This window comes from Schistocerca americana, chromosome 8, assembly GCF_021461395.2.
Source record: "Schistocerca americana isolate TAMUIC-IGC-003095 chromosome 8, iqSchAmer2.1, whole genome shotgun sequence".
Taxonomy (NCBI): domain Eukaryota; kingdom Metazoa; phylum Arthropoda; class Insecta; order Orthoptera; family Acrididae; genus Schistocerca; species Schistocerca americana.
The window spans coordinates 207,190,770-207,207,572 of NC_060126.1; positions in this window are offsets into that span (position 1 = coordinate 207,190,770).

Sequence of the window (16,803 nt, forward strand, 5' to 3'; positions counted from 1 at the left end):
GGCCATGTCCTGGAGAAAATGTCATCACTTCTGTCTCTATGTTGTTCATTTTTGGTACACAACCTATGACCGGCGCATCATTCGAGAGTGGAACGGTAGAGAGACAGCTTGAAGGTGGTTCAAATCAAATGACTCTAAGCACTATGGGACTTAACATCTGAGGTCATCAGTGCCCTAGACTTAGAACTACTTAAACCTAACTAACCTAAGAGCACCACACACATCCATGCCCGAGGCAGGATTCAAGCCTTCGACCGTAGCAACAGCTCGGTTCCGGTCTGAAGCGCCTAGAACCGCTTGGCCACAGCGACCGGCGAAGGTGGTTCATTGAACCCTTTGCCAGGCACTTTATTGTGAATAGGAGAGTAATCACGTGGATGTAGATGTAGTTCGCGCTGTCAACATGTTGCGCAATGTGGTCACGCAACATACGCTGAAGTATGCATTAATCGACGGACCCATATTTACTGCCTGCGAGTTCTGTATGCGTGGTATAATTTTGTTAAATGTCCCCAGAGGTCACTTGCACTCGTGTGATGAAAACTGCAAGGATCTCGGCCCACACATGAAATACCTGTAGTAGCCTAATGCAGTACATTCCTTTGCTAGGATACACAACAAGTTTTTCAATAATATCTTTTTTTCTTTTTTCTTTCACATATTGGAGTTTTAAGTGTTCAGGGTGTACACATTTTGAAAAATGAGGTCATCCAGTACCTGCTGAAAAATGGTATGAGTCTACAGGAGATACATAATGACATGAGGAAAACATTGGCGGAGGTTTCCCCTTGCTATTCCACTGTCAAAAAATGGGTGGCGGAATTCAATCGGGGCAACATGTCTGTCCAAGGTGCACCAGCAGTGGCGGCGAGTGCGAAGGAAAACGCAACTGCAATCCAGGATATCGTCGTGGCAGACCAGCGTATGACATTGCTGTGAGACTGGGAATATCGTAGGAACTTGACATGCACAAGGTGTTCCAAGAATGTTTCCAGCAGATAACAAAAGCCAAAAACTCGCCATGTTCGCCGAAAACTTGACCTTTTTGAGGCAGATCCTATGACATTTCTCAAATGATTTGCAGCTATGGATGAGGGATTGATTCACTAATTTCAATCAGAATCCAAGGTTCAATCGAAACAATGGAAACACCCCTCCTCACGCCACCCCCCAAGAAATTGATGTCAGTTTGGGCAATCCGTGCGCATTCGCACAGACGAAGGTCAATAGCTGGGTAGCCTTTAACTATATATACGAAGACAGTAACTTGTTCTCGAAAGAACAGTTACTGTTGATGACCATGCAGCTTTTCCCTGGAATAAATGATGATTAACTGAAAACCTCAGCTGCAAACTCTTACGGGAATCGCCAAAGCGTGCGCGAGTAATGAGTGGTTGGGCAAATGTCTATAAGGTACAATACATATGTAGAATTGTGGACAGTTGGGAATGTGAGTCTCACGGGAAGCGTGCAAGGGATAACTTCCATGCAGTCGCGCTATTCATCTGTGTCTCGGTGGCTCAGATGTATAGAGTGTCTGCCATGTAAGCAGGAGATCCCGGGTTCGAGCCCCGGTCGGGGCACATATTTTCAGCTGTCCACATCGAGGTATATCAACAACACCTGTCAGCAGCTGAGGTTTTCAGTTAGTCATCATTCGGACTTCTGACAAACGATATAGGGTGGAACTAGTATATTTTACACATCTCGTAGATAGTCACAAATCATACACTAGTTATTTGTGTGCTCCACACATCATTTATGTGGAACGAGTCAATATACTGGCTGTATATAGGTGATTTGTGTGTAGCTTACCTTTTACCGATACTAAGTGACAATTGGGTTAGAAAGGGCATTAATATATTACTCGTAGCTACTACTTACGTTAGAAGTGAAACACCAGTTGAACAGCATCATCATCATCATCATCATCATCATTTAAGACTGATTATGCCTTTCAGCGTTCAGTCTCGAGCATAGCCCCCCTTATACAGTTCCTCCATGATCCCCTATTCAGTGCTGACATTGGTGCCTCTTCTGATGTTAAACCTATTACTTCAAAATCATTCTTAACCGAATCCAGGTACCTTCTCCTCGGTCTGCCCCGACTCCTCCTACCCTCTACTGCTGAATCCATGAGTCTCTTGGGTAACCTTGCTTCTCCCATGCGTGTAACATGACCCTACCATCTAAGCCTGTTCGCCCTGACTGCTACATCTATAGAGTTCATTCCCAGTTTTTCTTTGATTTCCTCATTGTGGACACCCTCCTGCCATTGTTCCCATCTACTAGTACCTGCAATCATCCTAGCTACTTTCATATCCGTAACCTCAACCTTGTTGATAAGGTAACCTGAATCCACCCAGCTTTCGCTCCCATACAACAAAGTTGGTCGAAAGATTGAACGGTGCACAGATAACTTAGTCTTGGTACTGACTTCCCTCTTGCAGAAGAGAGTAGATCGTAGCTGAGCGCTCACTGCATTAGCTTTGCTACACCTCGCTTCCAGTTCTTTCACTATGTTGCCATCCTGTGAGAATATGCATCCTAAATACTTGAAACCGTCCACCTGTTCTAACTTTGTTCCTCCTATTTGGCACTCAATCCGTTTATATTTCTTTCCCACTGACATTACTTTCGTTTTGGAGATGCTAATCTTCATACCATAGCCCTTACATTTCTGATCTAGCACTGAAATATTACTTTGGAAACTTTCAATCGAATCTGCCATCACAACTAAGTCATCCGCATATGCAAGACTGCTTATTTTGTGTTCACATATCTTAATCTCACCCAGCCAGTCTATTGTTTTCAACATATGATCCATAAATAATATGAACAAGAGTGGAGACAGGTTGCAGCCTTGTCTTACCCCTGAAACTACTCTGAACCATGAACTCAATTTACCGTCAACTCTAACTGCTGCCTGACTATCCATGTAAAGACCTTTAATTGCTTGCAAAAGTTTGCCTCCTATTCCATAATCTTGAAGAACAGACAATAACTTCCTCCTAGGAACCCGGTCATATGCCTTTTCTAGATCTATAAAGCATAGATACAATTCCCTGTTCCACTCATAACACTTCTCCATTATTTGCCGTAAGCTAAAGATCTGGTCCTGACAACCTCTAAGAGACCTAAACCCACACTGATTTTCATCCAATTGGTCCTCAACTAATACTCGCACTTTCCTTTCAACAATACCTGAGAAGATTTTACCCACAACACTGATTAAAGAGATACATCTGTAGTTGTTACAATCTTTTCTGTTTCCATGTTTAAAGATTGGTGTGATTACTGCTTTTGTCCAGTCTGATGGAACCTGTCCCGACTCCCAGGCCATTTCAATTGTCCTGTGTAGCCATTTAAGACCTGACATTCCACTGTATTTGATGAGTTCCGACTTAATTTCATCCACCCCAGCCGCTTTATTGCACTGCAATCTATTGACCATTTTTTCCACTTCCTCAAATGTGATCCTATTTCCATCATCATTCCTATCCCATTCTACCTCGAAATCTGAAACATAACTGATCGCATTTTCACCTACATTGAGCAACTCTTCAAAATATTCCCTGCATCTGCCCAAGGCATCCACAGGATTCACCAGCAGTTTTCCTGACCTGTCCAAAATACTTGTCATTTCCTTCTCACCTCCCTTTCGAAGACTGCTAATTACACTCCAGAATGGTTTTCCAGCAGCTTGACCCATAGTCTCCAACCTGTTTCCAAAGTCTTCCCACGATTTCTTCTTGGATGCTGCAATTATCTGTTTGGCTTTGTTTCTTTCTTCAACATAACTTTCTCTGCCTACCTGGGTTCTGGTATGTAGCCATTTTTGATACGCCTTCTTTTTCCTTTTACAGGCTGTCTTGACTGTATCATTCCACCAAGCTGTCTGCTTCATCCTTCTTTTACACACTACTGTTCCAAGACATTCTTTAGTCACTTCTAGTACTGTGTCCCTGTACCTTGTCCATTCCTTTTCCAATGACTGTAATTGACTACATTCAACTAAGTGGTACCTTTCTGAGATCGCTGTTATGTACTTGTGCCTGATTTCCTTATCCTGAAGTTTCTCCACTCTTATCCTCCTACATATGGACCTGACCTGCTGCACTTTCGGCCTCACAATCCCAATTTCACTGCAGATTAAATAATGATCAGTGTCATCAAAGAATCCCCTGAATACGTGTGTCCCTCACAGCCTTCCTGAATTCCTGATCTGTTATTATATAGTCAATGACAGATCTGGTTCCCTTGCCTTCCCAAGTGTACCGGTGAATGTTCTTATGTTTAAAAAAGGAGTTTGTGATTACTAAGCCCATACTGGCACAGAAATCCAAGAGTTGTTTCCCGTTCCTGTTGGCCTCCATATCCTCTCCAAATTTACCCATAACCTTTTCATACCCTTCTGTTCGATTTCCAATCCTGGCGTTAAAATCACCCATGAGCAGAACACTGTCCTTGTCCTTTACTCTAACAACCACATCACTGAGTGCCTCATAAAAACTATCCATCTTATCTTGATCTGTCCCTTCACAATGCGAATATACTGACACAATCCTAATTTTCTTGCTAGACACTGTCAAATCTATCCACATCAGTCGTTCGTTTACATACTTTATTGCAACTACGCTGGGTTCCATTTCTTTCCTGATGTAAAGCCCTACACCCCATTGTGCTATTCCTGCTTTGACTCCTGACAGGTAGACCTTGTATTCTCCCACTATCTCTTCTTTCTTACCCCTTACCCGAATGTCACTAACAGCTAAAACGTCCAGCCCCATCTTACTTGCAGCCTCTGCCAGTTCTACCTTCTTCTCAGAGTAGCCCCCATTGATATTAATAGCTCCTCATCTCATTACCATTTGTTTGCCAAGTCGTATCTTAGGAGTCCCTGGTTTGTCAGTTAGAGGTGGGACTCCGTCACCTCCAAAGGTCCGAGGCATTTTGCTCTGATTGTTGCCCACATCATATTTAAAGTACCAGGGAAGCAGGTTGCTAGTCTTACTTGCCCCGAGTCCCATTGGGTTTTACCCCTAACGGCTGAGGGACTAACCGGTGGATTTGGTAGTCTTTGCCGTATGAGCACAAAGGTGACCACGACTCAGAATATGTCCGAGATGCCTAGCCTTATTCCAAAGTAACTGGTATCCCGACTGTCGGGACCACTTACTTGGCCACTCATACGTTGCCCGTGCTTCATGAACTAGGACATGACTACAGGAACCCACGCCATGAGCCACTGTTGAACAGCAAGGGAAACATATTATCTACTGTACTACACACGCTTCCAGTGTGTCATCCAGAAGAAGTGGTTTTACATTAAATTTAAAATTGGCGTTATTGGAGAAGTTGTCAAAGATGTCCGGGGCCCCATTTTGGACTATTTCTGAGTCAGTAACAGCTTTATTGAGATTAATATTTTTGTTACCAGTCTCAGGACTGAAGACCACAACACACACAATATTTTTGTCACTGACCGCTTTTGCGCAGTCAGTAATTTGTTCGCAAATGATGACGCGGCCCAGAAAATTAGACCGTAAAACATTAAGGAGCAGAAATATGAAAAATTCTGAGATTGGTAACTCATTTGTGACCAGATTGGCCATTTTAAAAGTACAGACCAAAACTCAAGGCAGATTCGTTACAAGAGCTCAACACTTCACTTCCATTTTCTGTCTAATTGATAGAAATGTACTTATACTGTCGGCTTAGTCAGTTCCGCAACATTGATTTGAGTTTTTCGACCAATGGCAAGTACTTGATCTTTCTCACTCCTTTCTTTGTAATAATTGCAACTGAATATACTCTAAGAAAAAACAATAAAACGACGCAGCACGAAGGAATTAGCCGAATGGGATGGAAATCGGTAAATGTGATGTACTTGTACAGGCAAACAAATAATTATAATTTCTGTAAAGTTAGTTGATTTGTTCAAGAGAAGGAGATCACAGAATGAGCAAATCAGTAACGGGTTGGTCCACCTGTGGACCTCAAGTAAGCTGTTATTCGCCTTGGCATTGACTGACGGAATTGTTGGATGCCCTCCTAAGGGATGTCGTGCCAAATTCTGCCCAAATGATGCGTTAGATCGTCTAAGACCCGAGCTGGTTTTGCCTATAATGCTCCAAATGTCAGGGGGAGAGATCTGGGACCTTGCTGGCCAACGTAGAGTTTGGCAAACACGTAGACCTACAAGAGAACCTCTCTCCGTGCACGGGTGGGCATTATCTTGCTGAAATATAAGCCCAGGATGGGTTACTGTGAAGGATAATAAAACGACATCTCGCTGTGCTGCAAAGTTGCAGGGGGTCCCGCTATGGAATGAAATGCTACCCCAGGCCATCATTCCTGATTGTCGGGCCGTATGGCCGGCGACAGATTGGTATCCCATCGCTGTATGGGGCTTCTCCAGACGTCTTCGGGGATCATTTCGAAGCAGGACTCATCACTGAAGACAACTGTACTCCAGTCTGTGATATTCAAGCCCGAATGTGCCTGACGCCAATGCAAACGAGCTTGTTGGTGTACAGAGGTTAATGGTAGTCAGCGGAAAGGGTGCCGTGAGCTCAGCCCCTTTTATGTGAGCCGTTTATTAAGGGTCCTTGTGCTCAGCGAAGCACCAGTTGCGCGTCGGATCAGTCATAATGATGACTTCGGGGCTCCCAGTGCCTCTCTGACAATTGCTCGGTCCTCACGTTTTGTCGGCTGTCTAGGTCGACCGCTTACTTCTTGACCCTGTGCTCGCCATCGTTCACCCAATCCTACCAACATCGTCGAATGATTCACCGATTACATGAAATGGCTTCTTTGACTATTTCACATGCTGACGTCTGCGTAAATTGTTCAAGGGCCTGTCCACGAGACATAGTTACTGTCGAGCTGAGCACACGGAACGAATTTCGCAAAGACTTAATGCCCTGGTACCGAAGTATCGCCTGCTCACTTTCCTCACCAGTTTCGCGATAAAACTGCGCTGCAACGTTACACATTTGCCCATCGGCTGTCAAAGTTAACAATATTGTGTTTTTCCGTCGATACCTGTTTGGCACAAGTCTTTCGTAGTGCGTTGGTTTTTTTTTTCTTTTTTCTTAGAGTGCATATCAAATTTTGATCCAAGCGGAATTTAGCAAGTTACACATCTTGCAACTATCGGAGATCAGTTTTAAACTCGCCTATGGACCTGCGGCATTGCTGGTACATACGCAACACTTGTGCATGTCAATTATTATATATATCGACACTAAAACTGATCAGTTAGCAGCGAATATTTTTCTCTCTATTCGTATATTTACTATAGGTGTAGAGACCATCCGCGTTCGATCATTCTCATTTAGGTTTCTCGTGATTTACCTAAATCGCTCCCGTCAGGTGCACGGATGTTCCTTTGAATGGGCATGACCAATTTCTTTCCCCATCCTTGAAGAAAATCCGAGCTTATATTCCGTCTCTAATACCCTCGATGTCGACAGGTCGTTAAACCCTGATCTTTCTTCGTTCTTGCTTTCTTTATGTACATACATACTCGGATTTAAATGTACAAACAGACATACATACATACAGATACATAAACACACATACAAATATATATACGTATGTGACTTCTCTGCAGTTAACAACTAAGCGCTTGGTATATACAAGGTGTATCGTAATTAACGGCGTGAAGGCATACAGTTGAAAGTACAGGATACTATAAACAAAAATCTCAGTAAACATAGGGTCGAAAATGCGTACCTTAAGAGCTACGCGCAATTTTTCATCTTCGATACTGTGAAACAAATGTCTTCTTCTGCAAGCTCTTTGCTTTCCATATTCTGAGAAGCGACAGTATGGACTAAAACAAGAAAAAAATGGCCAGTAAACATGTGCTCTAAAGTGCATACCTTAAAAGTTATGAGCATTTGCTCATTAGAAGAAGTATGTTTCAAAGTAGCGAATATGAAAAAGTGCTCATAGCTCTTAAAGTCTTCATTTTAGAGCACATGTTTACTGGTCATTTTGTTTTTTTGTTTCGGTTTATACTGGCACTTCCCAAAATATAGAAAGCAAAGAGCTGGCAGTGGAAGAGATTTGTTTCACACTGTAGAATATGAAAAATTGTTCGTAGCTCTTAAGGTATGCATTTTCGCCCCTATGTTTACTGAGACATTTTTGCTTCTAGTATCGTGTACTTTCAACTGTATGCATTTACGCCATTAAGATACACCCTTTATATAGGGTGTAATTAAATTCCCTTTACAAATGGTTCAAATGGCTCTAAGCACTATGGGACTCAACATCTGAGGTCATCAGTCCTCTAGCCATATAATTACTTAAACCTAACTAACCTAAGGACATTATACACATCCATGCCCAAGGCAGGATTCGAACCTGCGACCGTAGCAGCCTCCCTTTACAGACTTTGAGGATTTGAAATGGAATCCGAGGTTGTTAAGTTCAGTATGGAAACTCATGTCCGGAAATGTGCCGTTTCCCCGCTACACGCAAAATACTACAACACACGTTGCTCTCCGACTGCTGCTGCTTGTCGTCTTGGTCCACTCACAAGCAGGGCTCGATGTGGCGATTATCGACGACAGCACAGATGCAGTACCTCAATACCAAGCTCTGGTACACAGAATAAGAAATCCCTCGTCTTCCACCACCCGCTGCAGCCATAACCAGCTCCAGTAGGACTTCCTCGGATGCCACAAGGGTACTCGAAACAAGGATTTCATGTTATCCCACAGGCAGTAGTTCAGTGGAGAACATGCAGCTCAAGTAATCGAGCCACCATGCCCTATCCCCATAGCTACTGTAGTCCATACGCTGGAAACGCGTGTTTTGACATTGCCACATCCTCCAAGAGCCCAAGGAATACGCCGTCAAGGAATCGTAAATACACGGTACCCGGGAGATGTCCTGAAAAAGGTAAGAGCCAAACACACGCCCATCCAGGAATTCTATCCAAACTTTCAGACCGAAGCCCGTGGAGGTGCACAGCAGACGTTTTTTTTATCATCCCACACATGACTGTTGTTGGAATTGAGAACATTTTCCCTGGTGAACCTGGCTTCACCTGTGAAAATGATCCGCCTTGGGAAGTCAGGCTCGTCCACGCAACGTGGGCTCTTGAGGCAGAATCCTGTGGCTACATTGCCTGTACCTTGTATGGATGGTACCGGTGTAGCCGCCGCTCACGCAGAACGCACCAGACACTTTTGTGATACACATCCTGTCTGTCTGCTACGTTTCTTGTACTCGTCGCCGCGTCGCGTCGTGGCGTCGCGTCGGTCGCGTGCACCGGGACAAAGAGGGACTGCGAAGTTGCCTGACGGCGTGGAAAACGATCCGCACACAACTGGAGAGCAACCCCTCCCACCTCCCATTGCTCCGAGCTCTACTGTACAATAACATGACGTTGGCGTATTCCGCAAACGGCTAGTTCACCATGGTCAACAGCAACACACTAAAAATAAAATGTACGTACAGCTTGCATTCTGTACTCTCGTGAATAATTACTACTCTACGGTAGTACGGTAGCAATAGAGACCACAAGCACAACATCAGGCACAAACCTGCCTGTGAAGATCACAAACTCAACTGAATGGCATGTAAACAAACCTGTAGCGGGATGGGACAACAAGTGATAGGTGAATGACGTACGTTATACCCTAATCAGAGGCGCCAAAAATGCAGATTTTAACGTGCGGTGTGGTATTTTGCGTGTAGCGGGAAAACGGCACATTTCCGGGCATGAGTTCCTGTTCTAAACTTATATCTTTGTGCCCACTACAAGTCCTCAACGTTTGGAAAGAGAATTTATTTACAGTCTATATAGTGAGTTAACTTTTTCTAAGACTGCTTTAAATTTGTTTTAATAATTGATCACCACTCAGAGAATACATTTCGGCCTTGTATACAGTTCTCTGTCTCGTAACGTGTCCAAAGAGTGTATGTCAATGTAATTGATAAACACTGTCTGAATAAAGATGAAATATTAAAATTAAAATAAATTTTCAGCTGTCTTTGAAAAAGTTTTATGCACATATATAAACACACACACACACACACATTATGTGTGTGTGTGTTTTTTTGTTTTCTATGTGTATATTGTATGTAGGGGCCTATATTTGTTTCTTTGTAGACATATATACATCTCTATCTATGTGCGAAGAATGATAATTACACCAAATCGTCTGTTATTAATAACGGATGCCACAACTGTATAAATTTTGTAAAATGTTTGTTGTAACAGTGTGACTTGCAATTATTCGTTGATAACTTGTTTCCATTGCCCTAATGATCATCTTCAGATCTTACTTATTACGAAGCGCGAGAAGTCAGATTTTTTTAAAAAAAGAACAGTCATAAGCTGAAAAGTAAAAGAAACACCACAATACTTCGATTGTGCCCAGAGTCAGTTTACGGTCGAAGTGACACGAACGGCCGCTTCGGAGCCAAGCTGAGAGGGGCTTCAGAGGCGCCCCTAGTTTAAAAGCTTGTCCATGGTGTGTATCATAATTAAAAGGACAAACAACCGATTTCCAAGGTTTAAATTTCTTTTTAAAAATCTTACCAAGAATCCAAAAATGGTAACTAATGCATATTCCTTTCATTTTATATCTTATAATTTTGTTCTTTTTCAAAAGAATATTCACCTTTCACATTCGTGATTAATTATATCCAAAGATGATCACTAACTATGATCAAAACTAGTTATAAAGTATGACTAATTGCAACTGCCATAATAATTTTTTTTATTCTGTATTTTTCACAAAAATCAAACCGAATAGTTCAGTTTAACTTGTTTCTGAAAAACTTTATCAATGGATGGATCTTCCAGATTCCCAACTTATGCTTTCCTTCTCATCTAGCATGCTAAATTTACAAGGGGCGTTCAATAAGTAATGCAATGCATTTTTTTTCTTGGCCAATTTCGGTTGAAAGAAATGCGGAAATTCTTGTGGGACATCGTGGAACATTCCTGCTTCAGGCCCCAGTGTTCCACGAAGTTCCGATACGTAGCGGCGCTATACGTAGTCTTCAAAATGGCGTCTCTGGCGGAGGCCCATCCAAGGAGAGAGCTGTCATTGTGTTTGATTTAGCGGAAAATCAGAGCATCGCAGGTATTCATAGGCCCTTGCAGAATTTCTGCAGAGACCTGGCAGTGAACGAAAGCACGATGAGTCTTTGGACGAGGCGCTTTTTATCATCGCAATAAGGTCGTGCAAACCTGACCGATCTCTCCCATGCTGGACGGCCTCTCACAGCTGTGATTTCTGCCATGCTGGAACGCACGGACACTCTCAATCGAGGTGCTTGACGGATCATCGTGCATCGGTGCATCGGTCAACTGTCAAGTGTACTGTGCTACCCGCAGGGAAGTCAAGAAACGATTTCAGCGTGTTCGTCACCACAAAGATGCCAACGAATTTCTCCTTCTCCATGACAACACATGGCATCACACAAGTCTGCACACCTGAGATGAGCCCACAAAACTTCAATGGGCTCGTCTTCCTCCACCACCCTACAGCATGGATATCACAGCTTCCGACTTCCGTCTGTTTGGCCCAATGGAGGACGCAATCCGCGGGAAGCAGCACGTGGATTACGAGGAGGTTCCTGACGTAGCGAGACGTTGGCTCCGACGGCGAACTATAGAGTGGTTCCATGCGGTCGTACAGGCCATCCCAGCAAGGCCACGCAAGGCTGTCGCATTCGAAGGACGCTACGTTGAAAAATAGGGTTTTGTAGCCAGAAGAATGGGGAATAATATGGTGTATTGTAATCTTCAATAAAAGCAACCCACTTTCAAAGGAAATGTGTTGTCTTAGTTATTCAATGACCCTATTAAGCCAGTAAAATTAATTTTCGTGAAGAAAATAAAGTCACAAAAATCTTTCATTTCCGAAGGGACATTTCAATGCTGTGTGTGTTTTGAATATCTGACAACAAATTACGAAGTAGAATATTGCATTTAAGACGGAAGTTTTCTGTTCCTGCATTCAGTAGGTTGATGTACAAAGTTACAGTAGATTCATCTGTCAGTGGTGAAATAATTCACCAAGATGCTGTTTGATCAGTTTGTGTATAGCAGCCGGCTGCCGTGGCCGAGTGGTTCTAGGCGCTTCAGTCCGGAACCGAGCTGCTGTTACGGTCGCAGGTTCGAATCCTGCCTCGGGCATGGATGTGTGTGATGTCCTTGGGTTAGCTAGGTTTAAGCAGTTCTAAGTCTAGGGGACTGATGACCTCAGATATTTAGTCCCATAGTGCTTAGAGCCATTTGAACTTTTTTTTGTGTATAGCACCTCGGCGGGTTTGAAAGAAGTACAGGTGGCATCAATGATTATATAGATTACATTTATTTCTTTCTTTAGCGTAATAAGAAACTTTGCTATGCTCATGGTTAGGGGGAAAAAGAGATTGAGGCCCATCCTGCCCCTGGATAGGTTAGCGAGTAGGGGTCGGTGCTATTAAACAAATAGATTCTCAGTGTTTCAAAAAAAAATTAAGAAAAAACCAGAACAAATGCACATTTGTTCGTATTAGCAGGTTGAGCAGGTAATGGAGAGCAAGTATTGGAGAGAGATGTTATAATAACAGGTCTGGCTAGCTGTAGGGTACACAGGCGAGGTGCTGACAGGTTATTACATCGTACTCCAGCGGCAGGGGATGTGTTTATTAAAGGGGTGCGGTTTATCAGGATGAGGATCTGCGGCCGCTCGCCCCACCCCTGTGCTGATGAGGCGCTCCCGCTCTGCACAGGTGAGGCTGGGGTTGGATGCGCACCCCCGCTGTCACAGTCAGAGCACAAGGGGCTGCCACCCTTTCTACTCTAGGAGTGGAAGCAATACCTGCTGGCAACAATATTAGCGTCTCATTTGTGGTACGCTGCGTTTAGCTCAGTTAGAAAGGCTCCTTCACCCGATCCTCGGCGATGCCGTGATATAACGCTCACAGCCGTCGCTGCTGCCTGTATCCTGGCGAGCGAGAAGCAGTGTACGACGTATTGCCGCCGAACTTCAGCCACGTAATGCTAATTGTCCACATCACTGGTCCCGGCGGAGGTTCGAGCCCTCCCTCGGACATGGGTGTGAGTGTTTGTCCTTAGGATAATTTAGGTTAAGTAGTGTGTAAGCTTAGGGACTGATGACCTTCGCAGCTAAGTCCCATAAGATTTCACACACATTTGAACATTTTTTGTCCGCATCAGTTGTATGCCGTGCTACGCTCACAGAATAGTCTCAGGTAGAGTCACCATCCTCGATCAATTTTAAATGTATCCTGAAAAACTATTCTTTACGCCTATACTGGGGTATATCGTACCTCATGTGATGAATGTCCAATGAGATTTATCGGCCAGACGTGTAAAAGTTTTGAAGTAAGATTCAAAGAGCACTTTAACCTGCGAAATTCGAAATAGGCCTTAAATTCACACATGACAGAACACAGTCATATTGACACTAGCCTGTCCGAAAATCTTCAGGTATTGCATAGGGAAAATACACTCAGTTGACAAATGTCACGGGATAGCGATATACACATAGACATGTGGCGCAAGTATCACGTACACAAGGAAAAAAAGGATAGTGCACTGACGGAGCTGTAATTTGTACTCAGATGATTCATGTGAAAAGGTTCCCGAAGTGATTATGACCGCAATACGGGAATTAAGACTTTGAACGCGTAATTATAGTTGGCGCTAGACGCATAGGACATTCCATTTCAGAAATCACTAGTGAGTTCGATATTTCGAGATCCACAGTGCCAAGAGTGTGACGTGAATACCGCAGTTCAAGCATTAACTCTTATCTCGGATGTCGCAGTGGCCAACGGCCTTCACTTGATAACGGAAATCAGCGGAGATTGCGTATAGTTGTCAGTGTTAATAGACAAGTAACACTACGTGAAATATCCGCAAAAAAAAAACAATGTGGGACGTACGACGACCGTACCATTAGGGCAGTGAGGCGAAATATAGCGTTAATGGGCCATGACAACAGACGCGATTGTCTTTGCTAACAGCACGACATCGCCTGCAGCGCCTCTCCTAGGCTTGTGACCACACCAGTTGTACCCTATACAGGTTGTTACAAAAAGGTACCGCCAAACTTTCAGGAAACATTCCTCACACACAAAGAAAGAAAATATGTTATGTGGACATGTGTCCGGAAACGCTTATTTCCATGTTACAGCTCATTTTATTACTTCTCTTCACATTAATCATCGAATGGAAACACACAGCAACAGAACGTATCAGCGTGACTTCAAACACATTGTTACAGGAAATGTTCAAATTGTCCTCCGTTAGCGAGGATACATGCATCCACCCACGGCCGAATGGAATTCCTGATGCGCTGATGAAGCCCTGGAGAATGGCGTATTGTATCACAGCCATCCACAATACGTGCACGAAGAGTCTCTACATTTGGTACCGAGCTTGCGTAGACAAGAGCTTTCAAATGCCCCCATAAATGAAAGTCATGAGGATTGAGGTCAGGAGAGCGTGGAGGCCATGGAATTGGTCCGCCTCTACCAATCCATCGGTCACCGAATCTGTTGTTGAGAAGCGTACGAACACTTCGACTGAAATGTGCAGGAGCTCCATCGTGCATGAACCACATGTTGTACTTGTAAAGGCACATGTTCTAGCAGCACAGGTAGAGTATCCCGTATGAAATCATGGCGGTGAAACGAGGAAGTGCAGTACATACTGACGAAACTAAAATGAGCTCTAACATGGAAATTAAGCGTTTCCGGACACATGTCCACATAACATCTTTTCTTTATTTGTGTGTGAGGAATGTTTCCTGAAAGTTTGGCCGTACCCTTTTGTAACACCCTGTATAACTGGAAAACCGTAGCTAGGTCAGATGAATCCCGCTTTCAGTCGGTGAGAGTGGAAAGTAGGATTCGAGTGTGGCGCCACGAAGCCATGCACCCAAGTTGTCAACAAGGCACTGTCCAAACTGGTGGTGGTTTCATAATGGTGTGGGCTGTATTTACATGGAATGAACTGTGTCCTGCCGGCCGCTGGTGGCCAAGCGGGTCTAGGCGCTTCAGTCTGGAACCGCGCGTTCGCTACGGTCGCAGGTTCGAATCCTGCGTAGGGCATGGATCTGTGTGATGTCCTTAGGTTAGTTAGGTTTAAGTAGTTCTAAGTTCTAGGGGACTGATGACCTCAGATGTTAAGTCCCATAGTGCTCAGAGCCATTTGAACCATTTTTGAACTGTGTCCTCTGGTGCAACTGAACGGATCATCGACTGGAAATAGTTATATTCGGTTTCTTGGAGATCATTTGCAATCGTTCATCGGCTTCATGTTCCTAAACAACTATAGAATTTTTATTAACGACAACGCGCCATGTTACCGGCCCACAATTGTTCACGATTCGTTTGAAGAATATTCTGGACAATTGAAGCGAATGATTTGGCCACCCTGATCGCCCGACGTGACTCCCATCGAACATTTATAGAGCATAATCGAGAGGTCAATTCGTGCAGAAAATCCTGCACTGGCAACACTTTCGCAATTACAGGTGGCAATAGACGCAGCATAGCCCAATATTTCTGCAAGGGACTGCCAAGGACTTGTTGAGTCCATGTCATGACGAGGTGCTTCATTCAACCGGGCGAAAGAAGGTCCGACATGATGTTAGGAGATATCCCATGAACTTTATCACGTCAGTGTAAGGGCAACATTTTCAGTAGTCTTGAGGAAGTGTAGATTATGCGACCCCTGAAAAAGTTCCCTGTATGTACGCTCAATAGCCAAGTTCAGTTCAGGCGTCGTGGTTTATTAGATATTTTCGATTGCATCAACTTTTAGTGACTGCTGAGTAGGGTCCTGCGTTTTCATGATTTATTACTTTTTTATTACCTTGTTTTGGCGATGCTGTACTTTACGGGCTAAAACTTGTTTATTCACTTTCATCCAACCCCCTCTATGGCCTTGATTCAGTCAGTCTGTGTTAAGTAGCCAGTTTATCCCAGCTTGTCTTCTTAATTATGGTCACGCGTTTTACTGAAATTTAAATCAAGCAGGATCCGTGCAAGGCGCATGACGTTAGTCTACATCCCGGATTTTATTAGTTCTTTTTATAGATCGTGGTCTATGTCATGGTTTATAACCTGTAAATAGTTAATATCTTGAATTCAACCATGAACGCAGTGGTTTTCCGTGGTCTACTTTTTACAAAACCGGTACTAATAATACTTCTTACGAATTTACGTTTTTACACATATAGTAAGGGACTGCCCAACCTTCCTTTCAGGTCATCTATCATTGCGGATCCTTCATATCTGTCTCTCTCTAGAATACATATTCTGTGATACTAAGTTTCTAATATGCAAATTGGTGTATTCCACAAGTGAATCAATCATATCTGCACTAACAGTCTTATTGAATGCCGTCACGTCTTGTGTAATAGTAGACCTCTTCCGAACAGGTAGAATTTTTATTACATTTTTTTAGGTCGTTTTCGCCATTTTGGGTCTTACACTTTCATTAGACCACTTAGTTTTGCCACCTTTACCAACAAAACACCGACACATAAAATCAAAATTATAGTCACCATCTTCTTCATCTTCATGACGTTGCATTTCATCTCCAATGTGTGTATGTCCTCCTCTCTCTAACGGAACTACTATTTCTGATTCACTGTTGTGATCACTAACTACAATTTGTTCTCCTTCCCTGTCAGACCAGTCAAATTCAGAACATTTGCTGTCGTCCGAATCTTCGTTTAGAAACCTTTCAATCTCCTCCTCTGAGTACCCTTTTTTGAAAAAGGCCCTTAAAGTATAAATAAAAGT